The sequence below is a fragment of the Phyllobates terribilis genome, unplaced genomic scaffold (assembly GCF_046119375.1).
Source record: "Phyllobates terribilis strain yellow unplaced genomic scaffold, ASM4611937v1 Scaffold_1__5_contigs__length_1240528914, whole genome shotgun sequence".
In the NCBI taxonomy this organism is placed as follows: domain Eukaryota; kingdom Metazoa; phylum Chordata; class Amphibia; order Anura; family Dendrobatidae; genus Phyllobates; species Phyllobates terribilis.
Genome location: NW_027362761.1, coordinates 423,892,988 through 423,914,007, shown reverse-complemented (window position 1 = coordinate 423,914,007; position 21,020 = coordinate 423,892,988). Strand labels below are relative to the sequence as shown.

The 21,020-nt window shown below is 40.9% G+C and overlaps 1 long non-coding RNA gene across 1 annotated transcript in view; it reads right to left on the bottom strand.

The window, feature by feature from the left end:
- Positions 1-6,145: 6,145 nt before the first annotated feature.
- The window catches only part of LOC141264956 (uncharacterized), a 34,930-nt gene continuing 20,055 nt past the window's right edge, over positions 6,146-21,020 (bottom strand). Inside the window, exons 3-4 of the long non-coding RNA XR_012320029.1 lie at positions 15,891-15,968; positions 6,146-8,454 (exon numbers count right to left, since the gene is read on the bottom strand). This is a non-coding gene — a long non-coding RNA (uncharacterized lncRNA). The remainder of the gene's footprint in view (positions 8,455-15,890; positions 15,969-21,020) is intronic.

The following is a 21,020-nucleotide window of genomic DNA, read 5'->3' as shown; positions in this document are numbered from 1 at the left end:
ACGATGGTGCAGGAGTATCTCAAGCTCAATTTCAATACCATCAGGGAGGGTTTGGACCCTTTTACCTTTTGGTCTTCAAAAATGGAAGAGTGGCCTGAGCTCACCTGTCACGCATTGTAGGTTTTATCATGCTCGGCAGCCAGCGTTCTCCCTGGTGATGTCCTGATGGATAAGTGCATCCGGCTGTCCCCTGAAAGTGTAGATTGCCTAACTTTCATAAAGATGAACAAGTCATGGGTCTCCAAGGGCTTTTGCACCCCAATCAAACACAGTGCAGACTAGGCGATGGTGTAATTTTTAGTATGCTACATTGATCTTGCGTTATTGAAGTCTGTGACATCTTTGTAGTGGCTTCTGTGCCTGCTGTTGCTGCTGAGGTTACCAATAATTTTTGCAAATGTGGAGACTCCTGGTTGGGCCTCCATCTGGTGTGTTTTCTGTAGTGGAGGGGGTGTCAGTCCCCATTATACTATTTCTTCTCTAGTGAAATTGATGCCACTTCAGTGGTGTCTGCCCCTAATTTTTTGAAATGTGGAGACTCCTGGTTGGGTCTCCATCTGGTGTGTTTTCTGTAGTGGAAGGGGTGTCAGTCCCCATTATACTATTTCTTCTCTAGTGAAATTGATGCCACTTTGGTGGTGTCTGCCTAATTTTTTTTTAAATGTGGAGACTCATGAGTGGGTCTCCATCTGGTGGGTTGGCTATAGTGGAAGGGGTGTCAGGCCCCATGATACTAGTTCTACTCTGGTGAAATTGATGCCACTTTGGTGGTGTCTGCCCCTAATTTTGTGAAATGTGGAGACTCATGATTGGATCTCCATCTGGTGTGTTTCCTGTAGTGGAAGGGGTGTCAGTGCCCGGTTATACTAGTTCTACTCTGGTAAAATTGATGCCACTTTAGTGGTGTCTGCCCCTAATTTTTGTAAGTGTTGAGACTCCTGATTGGGTCTCCATCTGGTGGGTTGGCAGTAGTGGAAGGGGTGTCAGTGCCCCATTATATTAGTTCTACTCTGATGAAATTGATGCCACTTTGGTAGTGTCTGCCCCTATTTTTTTAAAATGTGGAGACTCCTCATGGGGTCTCGGTCTGGTGGGTTGGTTGTAGTGGAAGGTGTGTAGTTTAAATCTACATTTTGGATCTCTTCAAAACTGATGATTTTGTGAAAATGCCATGTTTCCCTGAAAAGACTTACCCTGAAAATAAGCCCTAGCATGATATTACATGATTTTTGGAGTATCTTTGAAATATAAGCCCTATTCCAAAAATAAGCCCTAGCAACTGTCAGGACCGGCATTATGAAGGAAAGGGAGGGGGGACTGGTCGATTGCCAAGGGATTCCACTCTCTTAGGGACCCCGAAGGTTTCTATACCAAGGTTAAAACTTCTTAAGGACCTTTGGTGACTTCAGTTATGTGACCATGATGTCACCAAAGGTCCTTTAACTGCGAAAAAAAACCCGAAGGCTTAGGGGTGATCTTATTACTATGTACAAGTATATGAGGGGACAGTACAAAGACCTTTCTATTGATCTTTTTACTCTGAAGCCAGAGACGGGGACAAGGGGGCATCTTCTACGTCTGGAGGAAAGGAGGTTTAATCCTAATCACAGACGGTGGATTCTTTACTGTAAGAGCAGTGAGACTATTGAACTCTGCCACATGATGTTGGAATGAGTGATTCACTACTAAAATTTAAGAAGGATGCCTTTCTTGAAAAGTATAATATTACAGGCTATATATACTAGATTCCTTGATAGGGCGTTGATCCAGGGAACTAGTCTGATTGTCGTATGGAGTCGGGAAGGAATTTTTTTCTCCAATGTGGAGCTTAGTGTTTGCCACATGGGTTTTTTTTTGCCTTCCTCTGGATCAACATGTTAGGCTATGGGTTGAACTAGATGGACTTAGTCTTCCTTCAACCTTAAAACAAGCAAAAACAGCTATTTAGATGCAAAAATAAAAAGCTATGGTTCTTAAAAGAAGGGGAGGAAAAGAACTAAAGTGCAAAAATGAAAAATGTCCAGCTATGTAAATCGTCTACAGCTCTGGTTTTGTCTGTCTTCAAGTGCCAAATATGAATGTTCATGATGCATTTTTATATAAAATTATGATTAGATTGCATGAAGGAACTTGTGTTTTCTTGTATTTTATAATTCATGTCTTATTTGCACATGTCTAAAATTGTTCTGGCTTGGAGAAATGTAAAATATGGTAGCAAAAAGGAGCTAAAAAGAGTTAAAAATTTCATTACTGAATATGGCAAATACAAACTGAAGCATGCAAATAAAAGCAGTCTTGGAATAAATTTCTAAACTTTATCAAAAGTTGCAATATATCTATTTATCATTACAAGAATGAAAATGCCGCAAACCTGGTGGCACTCTCATACTTTGAACGGAATGCAGCACTAAATCTGCAATGCGCCACCTTCAGTCTCAAAGTTATGTAGGGTCCTTTAAGCTGAGCCTCCACCCATCACAAAGTGATGGTATTTCGCCATCACACTATGAGAAGGGTACAACCCTTTAATGCAAAGGACAATAAAAACAATAGAGCAGAGTAGAGAAAAAAAATCTGGTGGTCTTAAAGTGTTTTTTTGTATTTTACCTCTAGAGTGGTTCTTTGAAACTAAGACTCCTGCACTTAGTCTTATACTAACCTGCCGCCGTCTTCCTTTTCTATCACCGCCGCTCTTGTTGTTCTCCGGCAATTTGTGGCTTACTGGGTCGCTCCAGTGTTTCATGGAGTGAGCCGGAGGTCACAACTCAATACAGGTCAATGACAACCTCGTTCTGGCTCTCATAGACTTCCACTGAGAGCTTGTGATGTCTGACTTCCGGCCAGTCAGAAGTTGCAGTCACAAGAAGGCGCAAGGTGAAGACATTGGTAGGTTGAGTAAATGACTAGGGGCAGGGACATTACAATAGAAGCACCACTCCAGCGTTAAAAAAACAAAAACAAAACACTGGAGTGGTGCTTTAAAGGAGATGTTTCATAAAGGCAATCCTCACCTCAGGGGCATACATAGGATTCATGGGACCCCATAGCAGAAGTTCAAATTGGGCCCCCCCCCCCCAAAAAAAAAATGTAAACAATTGTCAGGGTCACAGAAGAGCAGATCACACAACCTTCCAGCCTTTACATAGTAATTTTCCTCCTGCTGATGTCCTAGGCCCCTCTTTCATTGTCCCATAAAGTGTGATACCAACAAAGTGTCCCCCAAACACAGTATGATACCCCCATGGTGAATTCCTCCACATACGCAGTATAATGACCCTACTGTACGTCACCTCAACTCCCAGGGCAAAGTTTGCTGACCCCAACACAGTATGATCCCCCAATTGTGAGCCCTAGAGCTAGAGAGGATGGTAGGTAATAAGGGAGGGTGTTATACATAATAAAAGATTAAACTATATAACTAAGGACGGCGCTATACATAATAAGGGAGTACACTATATACTAAGGGCGTATGCTATACATAATAAGTGAGTACACTATGTACTAAGGGACTGTGCTATACAAAATACGGCTACATTCCTGCATCTGTGTGCAGTGTCAGTGTTCTGCCCTGTTTTACAGACGCATTGAGCATGTCCTATTCTAATCCTCAAAATCGGATCAGAACAGGACATTCTCTGACCCTCACAGACCTCATTCTCAGATCCGTGATTTTCATGGATGTGTGATTGGATCTATAAAACTCTACAAGTCCGTGGACCATCCGATAAAAAAATCTGACATTTCACACAAATGTGAGAATGCAGCCTAAGGGATTTTACATGTAACATTATCACTCCAAGTCACACAGTGCAGATACAGAATAATATTTACATCCAGGCACTTACCGCTGACGTCTCGTCTGATCAGAGTCGGTTTCTGCAGCCTCTTCTCCATCTGGTCAGACCTTCATGTCGACATCTCCCAGTCACGATTCGTCTTGTCATGATGATCTCCAGCCTAGATAATAACAAGGTCACATATATTGTATATATACATGTGTCTTCCCTGTACTGCGCCCCTGAATACAGATCTGTAACCCCCCATTAATATACTATTAGCCACTTAGTAATCAAAATATAAAGTGATAAGCAGCACTGTGCCCCCCATTAACTATAATCTCCACCTGCCAATAATATAAATTATTCAGCCTCTATGACTCTCCCCAATTAACTGTAATGCTATGAGCACACGGAAAATATACAAGCACCCCCATCATTACTCTGTCCCAGCACCTCCATCATTGCTCTCTCCCAACACCCCCGTCATTGCTATGTCACAGCACCTCCCGTCATTGCTCTCTACCAGCACCCCCAACATTGCTCTGTCCCAGCACCCGTCATTGCTCTCCCAGCACCCTCGTAATTGCTCTCTCCCAGCACCCGTCATTCCTCTTTCCCAGCACCCCCCGTCATTGCTCTCTCCCACACACCCCCGTCATTGCTCTCTCCCAGCACCCTGTCATTGCTCTCTCCCAGCACCCCCGTCATTGCGCTCTCCGAGCACCCCCATCATTGCTCTGTCCCAGCACCACTATCATTGCTCTCTCCCAGCACCCCCATCTTTGCTCTCTCCCAGCACCCCCGTCATTGCTCTCTCCCTGCACCCCCATCATTGCTCTCTCCGAGCACCCCCATCATTGTTCTCTCCCAGCAACCCCCGTCATTACTCTCCCAGCACCTCCATCATTGCTCTCTCCCAGCAACCCGTCATTGCTCTCCCCATCCCCGTCATTGGTCTACTAATCCCCATCATTGCTCTCCCCGCCCCATCAACCCCATCACTGCTCTTCCCAGCCCCACCATTGCTCTCCCCAGACCCATCAGCACTCTCCCCAGCCCCATCATTGCTCTCCCCAGACCCATCAGCCTCACTATTGCTCTCATCAGCCCCACGATTGCTCTCCCCAGCCCCATCAGCCCTACCATTGCTCTCCCCAGCCCCATCAGCCCCACTATTGCTCTCTCCAGCCCAATCAGCCCCATTATTGGTCTCCCCAGCGTTTCAGTAAAAATAAATAACCACTTAACTCTCTGCCCGTTCCCCCGCAAGCTGCAGCATCACTGCTCTTCCCAGCCCCACCATTGCTCTCCCCAGACCCATCAGCGCTCTCCCCAGTCCCATCAGCCCCACCATTGCTCTACCCAGCCCCACCATTGCTCTCCCCAGCCCCATCAGCCCCACCATTGCTCTCCCCTGCCCCATTATTGCTCTCTCCAGCCCCATTATTGCTCTCCCCAGCGTTTCAGTAAAAAAACAAACAAAAAAAAAAACACCTCTCTGCCCGTTCCCCTGCAGGCCGCAGCATCCTTGTTGTCTGCAATTTCCTCCCTCACACAGGCTCGTGCTGCATGATGACGTCATCAAGCAGCGTCTGCCTGTGTGAGGGAGGAAGAGGCGGGCAGGAAGCAGAGGACGGATCTCTGCAGCTCCGCTGCCATTGTGTCCTTTCAGCAGCGGAGCAGGGAGACGCTGCACCAGCGGGCCCCCCGGCCCAGCTGCACCAGCAGCGGTATGTCCGCCCCTGGACTGCTATGGGCCCCCCCAGATCACGGGCGCCATAGCAGTCGCGTGGTCTGCCGCCAATGGCGGTAAGCCACTGCCTCACCTATATTCACTATTAGGAACGCCATGTAGGAGCCAGAATGGAGAGTTAAAATGCAGTTATTTATAGGCTTGGCATGGAATTCTCCCTCCATTTCTCCTATATAGCCAGACATAGCTTTCTCGGATGATTAATGCTAGGGATGAGCGGACCCTTGGAAGTTCGGGTTCTGGTACCCTACCCGAGCTTTATTCCGAAGTTCGGTTTCAGTACCAGAACTGTACCCGAAATTGAACCAGAACCGGAACCCCAGTGAAAAGAATGGAAACCCAAAGTTTTGAGCCAGAAAATTCTCTCTCTCCTCCCGGACTTCCCCCGGAACTCTGAACATTGCAATGAGCTTACAGAAGTCTGTGTTTGGCGTTTAGCACTGGACACTTAACTTTTAAGTTTGGGTTCGCTCATCTCTAATTATTGCTGACTGCCAGTGGATAGTGAAGACAGTGCTTATCTTCATGAGACAACTTCTTAAATGTTTTAAATCTTCACTTGTACCTAAGTCTATTCTAGGACTATTCCAGGAGAAATGAGAAGACATCTTGAAACTGTTAGAGCTTGCATGTTTATTGAACAAATTCTAATAAAATAGTTAAAATACACTGGATACTAGAAGTGCATTATTAGAGATCACATTATTACAAAAGCTTGCCTTTTATCAATACACAACTGCAACCATACATATATGCCACAACTGCTTAATATCGATTAAATTGCTCTATTATATACAGCATAGCTGATATCTTCTACTCGTACAATAGTATACCCAAAACAGAGGCGAAAAAAAATTACAAGAATAGAAAATTCATAGGCTAAGCATGCATCATCTAGTAACAGTCAAAAGCTAAAACAGTTCAGAGCGTAGTCTGTACTGCGAAGGAAGAGCTAAAGACTGTGTTATACTTAAGAAACAAAAAAAACAAACAAAAAATGTTAAGGTGGGCTTCCAGATTGTGTCTAACACAACAGCATTTCAAGAGTAGGTTACTTTATTTGTCATTGAGAGCAAGAACAAAAGTGTAAAATAAAAAAATAAAAAATCAGTAATTTTTTTTTAAATTTTGCAACATAAAAAGGAAAAGTATGCAAAATTATTAGCTGCCTCATTCCTAAAATTAATACCTGCCACAGACCCCAGGACATTTACAAAAACATGCCCTTTTCTCACACATACTCCTTCTTAAACAGAAAAAAAAAAAGATTTCTACAAGGTTAGTGAATTATTATTGCTATATTTTTAAATTGTAGGGTCGGGGGCTTGGAATCTCGAGATTAGATAAATTACAGTTTTGTGATTGCTCCCACTAGATTAGCTGTATGTTGGTGCATCTACCCTGAATTGAAAAGAAAAAAAATAGAGAAAAAAAATTACTTGTCTGACTTGCCCTGTTAGCAATTATTTGCCCTACAAAAGCCACACTGAAGACAAGAAAGAGCCAGTCCCGCCTATAGAACAACAATCAGGAAAAAATACCAACACCTTCTTAGAACAAGAAAAAAAAAACTCCCATCAGTGTTACCTTGCCAAGGAGCATGTTTAAAAGTCCAAAATAGCACCATTCATCAGTGTCTTAATCCTGTGGCAGCTTCTCTGTCACTTACCACAAGGAAACAATGTGTTTCAAACAACTATTTCTATACATTAAAAAGTGTACATGGATAAAATATAGAGATATACAGACAATGGACGAAAATAAAGGAAGCGAGTATGCTACATTTAGGTGAAAGTAATAAATGATATAAGGGGGACTCTCAGCCTCAGAGAGGGTAGTTAAGTGTAATTCTGCATCCTTCACTTACACACAGAGGTGGCGGACATTAAACTACACTTCATGAAAATATGGCCTATCAATTCACTAGGGACTAACATCATCAAGGTACCAAGTACCTGACAACATGTGCATGACATTAAATGGCTATTCCCATCTCCAACATCCTATCCCACTATGTAGTAGATGTAATAATAATAATATGAGCAAATACCTCCAATTAGAAATGTAGTATAGTTCTTCTGGAAACTATGTTGCTTACCTCATGTGCAGGGCATTGCAGTAGCTTAGGTATTCATGGTTACGACCACTAAGAACTGTCTAACTAACTAACTAACTGTCACTATGAGTGGTCATAACAATGGATACTTAAGCTACTGCAATGCCCTAGACATGGGGTAAGCGACATAGTGAATCAGAAGAACTATACTACATTTCTAATTAGAGATATTTGCTAATATTATTATTACACCTACTACATATTGGGATAGAATCTTGGAGATGGGAATACCCCTTTAAGTCTTGTCATAAGTTCTTAGGAAATTCATAGTTGACTTTTTCATGAATGTTATCTCAGCTCACAAAAATGGCCGCCTCCACTGTGTGTAAACAATAGGTACAAAAATGTGACAAACCGCTACTGAAATTGAAGGCTTTTAGTAACTGGCTTATTGTGAACGGAGGTGCTTGAGAAGAGGAAGACGTTGTTGTGGTAGAAACAGGCCACAAGGCCCACCTGTACTGTGTGTAAACATGGATTCACAGTGTGAAGAGATTCACCTGATCAAGACCGTAAAAACCGAGTTATGGTACAACTCTATCTGTAGTAATTCTCTAAAGCAAGGCTCAGAGTCCCATATATTCTTACACTTGATGATATACACAGGAACGGTTCCCAATATATGACATCATGAGTGTGTCGACAACCATAAACCAAATGCACTACACATGGAAGAGATACAGTTAAAAACGGAAGAGGTAATTAATTTTAGTGAAATGATGTCCGCAACCATTTTCTGGAGTCAGGAGACTGTCTGCCCCATTGTTCTCTTTGTGGTTGACCCCTCTGGGAAGATGGAGAGTCTCCTGATAATGAGAAAAAAAAACAGATTATTACTTTAACGTGACATATAAAATCCAAAAAGCTCATTGTAACAGAAAGATTGTAATAAAAAAAATCTGTAGTGGTGACATAGGCAGGAAGATGTCTTCATTCATGGAATTAATGAATGATATATTAGAACATGACACAGATGACCACGTGAATCCAACATTTTGAAAGAAAGGAATGGAAGCGTCCTGGTGTATGACACTCAATACTGTCTCCTACTCCATATCCAGACATACAGAATAGAAAACTGATTTCTTAACGAAATAATGTGCACAATATTTCTACATTATTCAGCTTTGCCTTAAAGGGATTCTGTAACATGACTCATGATGTCCGAAACACGGGTAACATGAATCAGAGATCAACTCCTTTATCCTACCTATACATTACTCTGAAATGCTGCCGTATTTCAGAGAATAACAGTAGGAAGTGCGGTTGGAGACAAGATAACTAATCCAAGAGTCAGGTCCCAGCTGGCTTCTCCCTGCCGCTCAGCTAGACTGACAGGTCTCAGCGTATGTATGTGTATAGAGAGAGACCTGTCAGTCTAGTTGAGCAAGCGGGGAGAAGTCAGTGGGGACCTGACTCTTGGACTAGTTATCTCATCCCCAGCCGCACTTCCAACCATGATTAAGCCCTATGTCCAAAACGGGTCGATTATTGCCTTGATGCAATATTTTTTATGTATTTGGAACCTTTCAAGCTGTACTAATAAATTGGTGAAGTTCTATATCCAAACGACTGGATACTTTTGTTTTTTACTTTCCATGCCGAGGATCTTCACAGTCAATCTATGGGAGCAGGTGACCTTTGTACTTTGTGCACTTCCAACCACGTTCCTCTCTGAAACACTGCAGCGTTTCAGAGTAAATATCATAAGTGTTTAGTATACGGGAGCCGGTCTCTGATAAAGGCCACGGCCCCACTATCATTATTTCATCAGTATTTGGTCAGTATTTTTCTCAGGAGTGGGAGCCAAAACCAGGAGTGGGTGATAAATGCAGAATTGGTGACTTGTTTCTATTATACCTTTTCTCTGATTGTTCCTCTCCTGGTTTTGGCTCCCACTCCTGAGAAAAAATACTGACCGGATACTGATAGTGGGGCCGTGGCCTAATGCTGCCCGTGGTTCAGGCAGCATGATAAGCTGACAAGTTCTTTTTAAAGACTTGATTTCCTGAATGAGTAGCTGTACACTCATTTTTTTAAGAATCCGTGAAAGTATAGTTCTATCCTTCTAATACTAAAACCATTTGTCACTCAAACACCCTCCATAAATAAAATAATTTTTAGTCATATCACACTTTGTTTCTTTGTCATTTTTTATGGTATACATTATTGGACCTCACTGATAATGTCCATAGGCTTTATTAAGTACTTTTTTCTGGACGTAAGATATATAGGACATTTTTCATTAAAGGGTTTTTTCCTCACTATCTCCATCAGTCCTTCATAGAAGTGAATAGTGTCTGACCGCTGTTCCATTCACACAGGGGACTTTGGGACCCAAGGGTGTTCGAGAGTTCAGCAATCATACAATTATCACCTATCCTGTGGATACATGACAAATTTAGTCCAGTTCTAACGATTATCAGCCTTTAATTAGCTCCTAACAGGTCTTTGTACTATAAAATTGGGACGACCAATGCTACTGGTATAAGGGCTGTCTGAGCTAATAGCACACGGATCAATGTAATTCAGCAGGGCGATTCAGATATTCCCTATTGAGTAACAATATCTGTGAAAACTGAATAACGTTGCCCGTGTGATCACAGCTGCCGCATGCACCGTTCTCTTCTGTATTTCAGAGGAGACTTGACTACGCAAGTCCATAGGTACGCAAAAAAAAAAAATTGTATCATCCATATTACATACGATTTTTATGGATAAATTGCCATTGCTAACATAGGAGACTGCTTTTGATCATGCATATTTTAAACAATTGCTATATAAATATGGATGCAACACGGATGTCAAAAATGGCACACGAATAACACAGGGATAGCACATGGACGAAATACGGATGAAAGCGTCCGTCTATTCTGGATGCTCATCTGAACCCGGCCTAAATTAGTTGTTTCAATTAACTAAAATCACTAGTGCAACATTAAACAGCTATCGGATGAACAATCCTGGTAGCGCCATAAATAAAGGAATAGGACAGTATCAGAAAACTTGGGATGGAGCATGTTGAAACTCAATATGACCAATCATACCGGTTTTCAATCACACTGGATTGTGAGCCAAATCTAATCTAAAAAACAGGACTAGCTCTAATCCTAAAATAGCATTCAGAGCCCAGATCAATGTTGTGGCAAGTAAATAATCTTTTAACAGTTCATGTTTATACTGATTAGAATTTGTCATCCAAATTAGACATAAGGAGTACACTAATATGTATTTCTCATTAAAAAAAATGATTAAATCAACAGAGCTGTCTTTCTTGTAAAAAAAAAAAAAAAAATAGACTTTTATAGCATAGGGTGTTTGTCATCCAGCTCGGCTGTGCTGCAGGATGTGGGTGGCAGCAACAAAACCTCAACTGCATACAGACTGCAGTCTGGGAAAAGTTCCCAAAGTATTGTGCGGGGCAGTTCCTCTCAGCTGTAAAAATATTTAGGGAGATGAAAGGTAATCATTTTCTCAAATGTGATGGGCCCTTTCCAAACTAAAAGTTGTAATGTTTTTCCTATAATAAAGTAATATGCTCCTAAACACTAGAACAATAAAAATCAATGCTAGTCAACATGTGTCCTCTGCGGATTATTAACGATGAGACAACTCATGTTTACACATCAAACTTTTTTCCTCTTTTGAAACTCAAGAGGAAATGTGATGTTTCAGCGATTTCCACCAGCTTACTTAAAAACAGGATGTAAACACTCTAAATACGTGAACGTTGTCCAGCTATTAAGATGGTCAGCCTATTAAAGAAGCTGCCCACACACAGACTGATCCTTTGGTTCAGCATGGGAGGCTAAGAATAATATATCCAGATATGCAGCAGGTATAACAATAGTAATATGAGCAAATACCTTCAATTAGAAATATAGTATAGTTCTTCTGATTCGCTATGTCGCTTACCCCATGTGCAGGGCAATTGCAGTAGCCTAGGTATCTATGGTTACAACCACCAACAGCTAACTAACTGTCACTATATGAGTGGTAGTAACCATGGATACCTAAGCTATTACAATGCCCTGCACATGGGGTAAGCGACATAGCGAATGTGTAAGTGGTCCTGTAATAAAAAGAACATTTCAATCTATCTTCTACAGTCTTTGAGAAATTACATAACTCATTTCAATGATGCCTCAAATATGAAAAATCCATCAGTGCACAGTCTTCAAGGACCATTGAAGTAACCCTACTTACGACAAGAACAAAGATAATGCTTCACTTAAAAGCGACAAAACTGCAAAATTTCTGTAATCTAGAAAATATTTAGTGGATTTATATCAGCCTGACATGATGGAAAATCTTGTCCTATCATTTTTAAAAACCTGTAGCACAAGAAAATAATGAAGGCACTAGGAGAAAAGTTCCACAGTAGGTTCTACGTGATTCAGTCAATTTCTAGCAGCCTATTGATCCAATCCTCTGACTTATATCATTGATAGAACTATATTCAATGTATATTTCTTGTAGTTAAATTATATATTTTCATGATTTGCCAGATATTAGCACAATTAAGTTGTACTTTTGTGTGTTTTCACAAATTTTACATTTCAATTTTTTTAAATGATTAATATTATATAGTAGCAAAACATTCAATTTATTTTATAAAGACTGAGCCAGTTGTAGCTAGGGATAATGGCAAACTTTTCTTAAGCAGCCTGCACACATATAGTGTCTTATCTAAAGTTATGGTGGACTCAAGGTCTGTTTAGGTGCCTATACCATTGTATCGAATTTATTGATAAAGTTAACTGGCTAGTAAATTTGGAAAAAGGCATGAACCTAAAAAGAGATGCTATCTCTAAATTTGACAAGATATGGGGTCTATGGATTGATGGCTCTGGTTTGACATCTAGGGAACTGAGGAGATTTCGCCTCGTCTTGCTTTGAGTTACTTTAAATATGATGCTTCAAATTAAACTTCTTTGAAAATTAATTAAAATGTTATTAGTACTTCCACAAATTATATGTGATTGGATTGAGTATTGTTACTTTGTTCAAATATTTGTTCATCTAATTATGCTGGTTCTGCAGAGCGAAGATGTATGAATAACTCATGTTTCATGCTTCTTAAGGTTGGGGGGTGGAGAACTGTGTTTCTCCAATGTTTGTCTGGTTGTTGATGTTTTTTCCGTTTTTTTTTTCCTCTGTGTAAATCTTTATAAAAATCAATAAAAAACATTTGATTTAAAAAAAAACAAAAAAAAACTATACCATCGTATCATAACTTGAGTGGCTGCAGTTTGGAGATAAGTGGGGAAGACATTTTTGTAAAAAAAAATTGTAAAAAATAAAATGTTAATTTGTCCTGAAAACAAAAAAAAATCTTTCTGATGAACTTTTTTTTAAGTGGGTAAGCTTATGTTAAGCAACTGCCTGTTCAAAAGAATGAACTGACTGCCAGGATCCCCACAAATGAAGGGACTACATTGCTAGCCAAGTGTTGTGGCTTTACCAAAGTTGTGTATCTCTGCACAATAGCAGCAGTTCAGTGCACAGGCTGGGAGTATCATTGTGTGGGGGAACTGCTAAAGTGTACGAACTAAGCTAAAAGGGCTATCAGCCTTGGTTCTCAGTATCAGGTCAGGGTTCCACCAGGATTCCAGTGCCACAACTGCACATCACATGGCACTGCGGCTTAGTTTTCTTCTAGGCACAGCATGCCTCGGAGCCTGGAAGAACTAATTAACATAAAAGATTAAAAGTCTATTTCTCAGCAACAAGACTGCAACTATGAGGTATACAGGAAGGACTATTTTAACAATTATATCATCTGAATGCCCATAGTAATAGCTTCAAAGCATCCCAAGGGGTGACCGATTCCCTTTAAAGCCCAATAAAAAAGTTAAAAATGCAACAGCTTGGATCTTTGTTTTCCTGACACGTCTATGACCAGCTAAAGATTTAAGGATGGAGATAAAACAGTGGTAGATTGTTGCCTTTTAGCACATATCCATTGAAAACAGGATGGATGCTCTCAGGATGGGTTTCTATGTTCCGTTTTTTTTTTTTTTGTGATGTTTTTGAAGACCATCCAAAAGTGGATAGGAAAGAAGAAAGAGAATTCTCTGTCTCCACTTTACAGGTGTTTTCCGTTCATGATCCACTCCTGACTTTGCCTTCAAAACTGTATAAAACAAACGTGGATCTGAACATCCAGCCTTAATATGAAAACATGAAATCCAGATTAATTCAATTTACAAACAGTCTTAAGTGAGTAGAAAATAGACCCAAGGAGCTCACACAGGGTTTTACATTTAGTAATTTGCTTTCAATATCATAAACTGACAGCCTGGTTAGTAATTTGTCCAGACCACTAAAAGGAAAAAAAAAAAGAAAAACATTCTGTTTGGTTTAGTCACATTTTGAAATATCTGCCAGATAATCTTCCAGAATAACTGAAAGCCAAGATGAGTCATCCCACAGCCAGACTCTTGAGAACAAAAGTTACTCAGATCTGTCACTAAAACCCTCAACAATTTCATTTACTTCAAATCGAGTATATAGATATGTATTGCTGCTTTTGTTGTGAATGCTTCCTTTTCTGATGTTGCTTCAGTTATTCTAGATTCTTTTTACACCTTTGTCTCCCATGATAACCCATTATAATGAAAAAAATTTGATCCTTTGGCACTCTCACCCACCACAAAATACAAAAGAGTAACTACCTCATTGGATTTATGAAGCAGGACATCATACTTAAAAACATTTGAAATACATTTTTGAATTATAAAAAATATGTTGGAAAGTGTGTATATGCCTATGTACAGCTCATGTTCTATTTGGCAGGTGTGATCTGTTTTTTTTTCCATACTACAGCATATTCATGCACAAGTATAGTTAATGAATCTTCTCCTATACTGTGTGTGAAATAAGTATTGAACACGTCACCAATAAAAACTTCATTAGAAAATTTATGGAAGGAACTAAAGCTCTGAGTTCATAGAAGGAGCCCACAGAACCTTCAGGATGTGAAGAGGGTTTATGTGGAAGAAGGGGCCAAAGTCACACCTGAGCAATGCATGCAACTAGTTTCTCCATACAGGAGGCGTCTTGAAGCTGTCATCACCAACAAAGGCTTTTGTATGAAGTATTGAATAAATTTCAGTAAGCATGTTCAATACTTTTTCTTAATTATTACACATAACTTAATTTATGGACATCTATGGTTTGTGTGGATTGGATGGGTTGTTACCGACATCTGGTGAGAATGTAATGTCAATAGCACCTTTAGAAATATATTTACTTAGAAAATTGGTGACGTGTTCAATACTTATTTCATCTGCTGTATGTTTGGAGCATCTCATATGGCACTCAGTTAGGATGGGGACAGTAGGAACGGTAAAAATGAAATACCACAGCTATTATAGAAAAGTAAGGCCAGGGAAAAAGGAGGTTCCCACGAATATGGACAAAACTTAAGATTTTTGACCAAGATTACCCCCTAAAGGTATGTGCACATGACGACTTATAGACGGATATTTTTCCTGAAGAATCTTTTTGGCGTCTTTTTTATTTTATCTTATGTATAAAATAGTTGCTGTTTACAAATAGAAGCCACCTGAAGAACAGACCGGTCACTTCTTTTAACCGCTTCACGGATTTTTAAACCTGAAGCAGTTAGAAGCTGAAAAAGACTGAACATATGCACAGCTAGTCGTTTTGACATTGCAGTGTGTATGTTCACATATCCTGGGCGCTTTTTCGGGAGGATTCCAGGTGGAACTCACCTGAAAAAGACGCTGTGTGCACACACTCTAAGAACTAGGCCACAAGTTGCTCTTTATGACTTTCTTCACACAAGACACATTTGATAAGAATTATTAATGGCTCCAATAGCTGTTCTGATTTATTACACTGTGTATCAACCAAGCAGGGCTGGTGTTGATAACTTTCATGGATTAGTGAAGAGCAGCCACAAAGAGCATCTCTCCCGAGGACACGGTATGTCTGTACATTACAAGGATAGGCCAATATTTTAATGGGCGTCATAACATATCTACATTTTACCTTCTGTTGTACTCCAAAGGAGCTGAATAGTTACTAGATAACTCTCCATAATATCAAGCGGAGACTTCAAACTAAACACAGGGCACAATTTAGCTTCTTGTACAATTTTATTGTAATTGCCATTAAACGGACACATCAACTTGGAGAACATCTTCAAGTAGATACAGGACTCAGTTATTCTAACTCTCCACTACATTAAACAGCAAACATACAATTAAGTTACCTTGAGAAATCTTCCACCTATCAGTGTGGTTTCACATGGGTCTCCAATGCCAAAGATTGCTATATGTGGATGGTACACCTGCAATGACAATTACCTTACATAAATATCAGTGCCATTTGATGGAATTACAAAACATTTCTACTTTAGGAATCAGTAACCACACTAATGTACATTAAAATACAAATAATGTAAAAATTAAAAGAGGACGTGTTACCAGGTCAAAAGTTGCCATTTTTTATCTAATTTTATTTTCTCCTCCTCCCCTGAATGTACCTTTCTTTGCTTTGTTTTTTTTTTTAAATGGACCACATAGTTTCTGAGATGCCAGTCCTTTTATTTAGTGTACCTAATCTGCATAATTACCCTGTGAGCAAAAATTAGCATAGCAGGCTAAAAGTACCCCCCAGAGAATCTTGTGAGCACTGCCCCCTTGATAAAGACCAAAAATTCCCATGATGAACTTAAAGGGAATCTGTCAGCAGGTTTTTGCTACCTCATCTTAGAGCAGCTTAATGTAGGAAAAGAGACCCTGAACCCAACGATGTATCATTTAATTTAAAGGGTGCAGCGATTCTGACAAAATCAGAGTTTTTAGATTTCGCAATGCAGCAGAGCTGTGAAAGCTAACCCCACCCACACCACAACTAACCCCGCCCACACCAGGCTCTGTATGTATAATGTCTACAGACAGTGAGCTGCTTATTACAGAACGGGGCGGAGTCAGACGACGAGGTGCACACTGCTGTGTCTGTGCAATGATAAGGTCCTGGTGCTAAAAGAATCATTGCAAGAAAACAAAAGCACAGAGCTTGTTAAGAGAGGCATCCCTGTAATCTGCGTTTTAACTCCTACAGCATGCTGTCTTCAGATTACATAGCAAAAACCGGCTGACTGATTTTCTTTAAAACACAACTTCTTACAGTTTCAGCAAAATGGATGGGATTTATATAAAACTAATGCCCCATGCTTCTTTTTTACGCTGCGTGAACTGACCTGCGGTGCTTGTTTCAAATATACAACGTCAATTTCTCCTACTGAGATTTATATCCCCAAAGAAGTGCATAAAATGTGGAAAATGTGTGCGTTTCCGCTTCAGAGACGCACTAAAAATGCATTAGATCCATACATGACTGTATCAATAAGTTTTGTCAAAGCTCTTATTAGGAAGTATCAAAAACAAAGCAGTTCATTTATAACATGACATTCATAAAGAGACAAAAATTGCAGCATCAAAAACTTGATAAAAACACATGGAAAAAAATGCACTCAAAATTGCAAGTAACCTAAAACAAGGGACAATGATGAAAGTAGTATTCTGCTCCTGCAGTTTCCTGGTGTAAAAATAAGAATAAAATGAAAATTCTTTATACTCACCTGTCCGAAGATGTCCCCCGCCGAGGAGTCAAGGAGAATGACATACTGCAGCGAGCGGTGTCCTGTCACTCACTGAGCTCACCATAGCTCCGGGCCCGCTCGCTGCAGCGAGTCATTCACCCCAGCATGAGCAGTCACATGGATTACAGCGGGGGACAGGTGAGTATAAGGATTTTTTATTTTATTCTTATTTTTACACCAGGACACAGCGGCAGCAGGCACTACTACTCTCATAATTGTCCCTTGCTCGCGCTGATCGCAGCGCAAGCAGGGAACAATGATGAGGGCAGCGTTCAACACCTAGCGCTTGGGAACAGCGCTAACTGTACCGCTCATTCCCAGGCGCCGGCACGTGTCATCCTGATGCGGCACACAGTTGCACACGGACATCTCCGGTACTGATTTTTCTGGGACCGGAAATATCAGGACGCGTGAAACCGGCCTAACAATGGAAATTGGAAGAATTTGATCTGGATGAATGAAATAAGTCAACACAAAACCATAACTCATCTGCAGTTTTTAAGTAATACAGATTGTTGATCAAAAAAGTTAGCTACTGTTACAAATGATGAGACAATGCTTCATCCAAGACTCCGCTGTTTTCTCATATACTGTGGTAAGACTAGGTATCTTAGAGCTAAATATTCTATACTAATATTTCATAGTGTGGATTGTGATGTGTATTTATCTAGTACATTAATTCTGGTGTGTAAATGACTTGTGAAATATATGGCATGCAGCTGAGAAAGACAGTATTTGCTACAAAAGGGGACTATGATGATGATACAAGGTTACAAGAAAAAACGTAACTTTTTATCAGCATTTTTAATAATTACATTTTCCTAGTTTCAAGAACTCAGCACAACCCCTTTAGGTGACAATTTTTGTCTCGCATAGAAAGAATGCCCCATTACTACTAATTATAATTGTCCTACTGACCTCATTACGGTCTCACAGTTAAGTGGTGTCCAGTCTGGGCCCCACATCTTCATAGAAAACTATACAGATACAACAAAGCTGAATATGGCTAACTGCATGGGATAGTGCACAGTTCACACCAGTAGTGCGGGTTATGCCACTGGTCTGAACTGTCAATTTTCAGGATCCATCCCCCAGCAAACAGGAAGCTGGGAGGCTGAGAAGCGGTGAACTCCTGAAGAAAAAACGTTTTGACAACCCTAATAACTATAAATATAGATATTCTGAATGAAAGCTGAGATACAGAAAATGATTACAGTGCGTTCTAGAATATGTGGATGAACTCTGAGGATTTACCTGAACTGGTGTTGAGAACAGTCACTAGAACAAGAACTACTTTATCTACATGTAAATACTTTGATAAATGACTCAAGGGATTTTATGTTTTCAAGATTAAAACAAGAGGATTAAAAGTTATTCTTTTCCAAGACTTAAAAATCCCTTTACAAAGTTCAAAATGTGGCTAAAGCTTGATTAATTCAGAGACAGTAGCAGAGCTGAATTTCTTATTCAACCATTTCTTTTGCACACAGTAATAATCTTATGCAGTTAAAGGGGTTGTCCACTACTTTAGATTACCCCCCCCACCACCACCCCAATGTATCCCCCCGGGCCCCTAAAACTTTTTGTAAATACCTTCTGTTGCAGATAATGCCTGTGAGCGGCGCTATCACTGGCTGCTCACAGGCATCACGTGACCCCCGGCTGCAGCCGTCTCTGACATCCGCTGATGTCATGACGAGTGCTGGCAGCCGGGGGTCTTTTTATTCCTGATTCCACGGTGGATGCCAGGCTGTGGGTGGGGTTACCCCCCGCGTCACACCCGGCAGCCACCGAGCGCCCTGCCTCTCCCATTCATTGGGAAAGCGCACGGTGGATGCTGGGTGTGACGCTGGGTGTGACGCTGGGGGTAACCCCGCCCACAACCCAGCAGCCACCACGGGGACCCCAGCGCTGAGTCACGCCTCACTTGTCGTGACGTCAGCCGGCGCTCACGTGATGCCTGTGAGCAGCCACCAATAGCGCCGCTCACAGGCATTTTTTGCAACGGAAGGTATTTACAAAAAGTCTTAGGGGCCCCGGGGGGATATATTGGGGGGGTAGTCTACAGTAGTGGACAACTTCTTTAAATGCGTACGCCTTAAGGGGCCCATATGATTTCAACTGGGTTCAGGTAGACCTCCGTCCAACAGCTTTTCATACCAACTCCCTCCAAAAATTCACAATCAGGTTGGTGGAGTGTGCATATTTTTTCAATATGGAAATGAGAACAAGCTACTGTAATGTATTTAACTAATGCTTATTATTTTCCAACCTTTAAAGTGTTCTCAGATAGGCCACCAATAAAAAAGTAGTGGCCAACCCCTGTAAGCTTAACCCTAACTCTTAGAATTCAGATATTACAGCTATATAAACCCAATATCATACATTTTTAAAGCACCACTCCAGTGTTTTTTTTTTCAGCACTGGAGTGGCGCTTTAAATGTAAGCCCCCGGTCATATAATCACCCTCCGGAGTCTTCACAGTTTTTTTTTGGTGCCAACTTGTGAGCGCAGCTTCTGAGTGTCCGGAAGTCAGAAGTTATGTCACAAGCTCTTAATACAAGTCTATGATGCCAAAACAAGGCCACGACAAGGCTCTCAAAGTCTTGTATTGTAAAGTGACCTGCAGCGCGCTGCATGAAACACTGGAGCTGTGAGCAGGTCACTTTTTGCTGGAGACCGACCTGAGCAATGCTGGAGACAGATGAAGGCGGCGGCAGGTGAGTGTGAGACAGGGAGCAGGGGACTTACATTTAAAGCACCACTCCAGCGGTGCAAGAAAAAAAACGCTGGAGTGGTGCTTTAAAGACACCTAAAGACATCGGATGTGTATGGTACGCTCCCAACTACCTCCTAACAGGTGATGTCAGAGAAGATCAGAATCAGTATTTCAACTTTAAACACCTGAACCTTTTGTTTTCACCACTTTCTAGCAGCTTTCTTCCCTCGCTCGGCGTTCATTTGTATGGGGGAGTTGTGAGAGATAGCTTTCTGAAGGGTAAACATTCGGCCAACAGGTATCTCATGTGTATGGCCACCTATACTGATAGGTCAGGATTGTCACCATGGACTAGAATACAAACATACATATCATTTATACTTTTGCCACAAGAAGCAGTAATTGTAGCTCTCCAGTGTGTGGCTTCCAATGAAACTTGATTGTGATATGGAGAATTAATGGGACGATGGTTCAATGAAGTCAAACCTGGATTTTTATACTTTAGACTACTGTATAAAATGTGCTGTCCATGATAATATATTTTTATATAATCCATATTTTATTGGCAATCGTATTGAATTACATACGGTATATTATATTATTGCTTCCACAGATCTTATATCGGCACTCAGCATGTACATGCCCACCCCCCAGACAGTGCCATATACCTGTATATAGCATAGAGTTACTGTTCTGTGGGGTTATATCGCAGACTGACTCTAGCAGGGAAACCCTTCATGTTCCATGTGTAAGTGGAGCGTCAAAGTCACCTACAACCAAATATTACCGTGCAGCCTCAGCCTGAGTAAGAGTCAGCCATTGATCATTACCAACCCAGTTTCTTTATTTACAAGCGTAGGACTGGCCGCAGTAATTGTCTCAGGCCATGCGATTTGAAAAATTGGAAAAAACTTGATGTAGTTAAAATGAATACACTTTCTTATGCCTAGTGCAAGAACTGAGGGATTCAAAGAGCACTAAGGATATCACAACTCCCTTGTGCCCTCCAGTACACA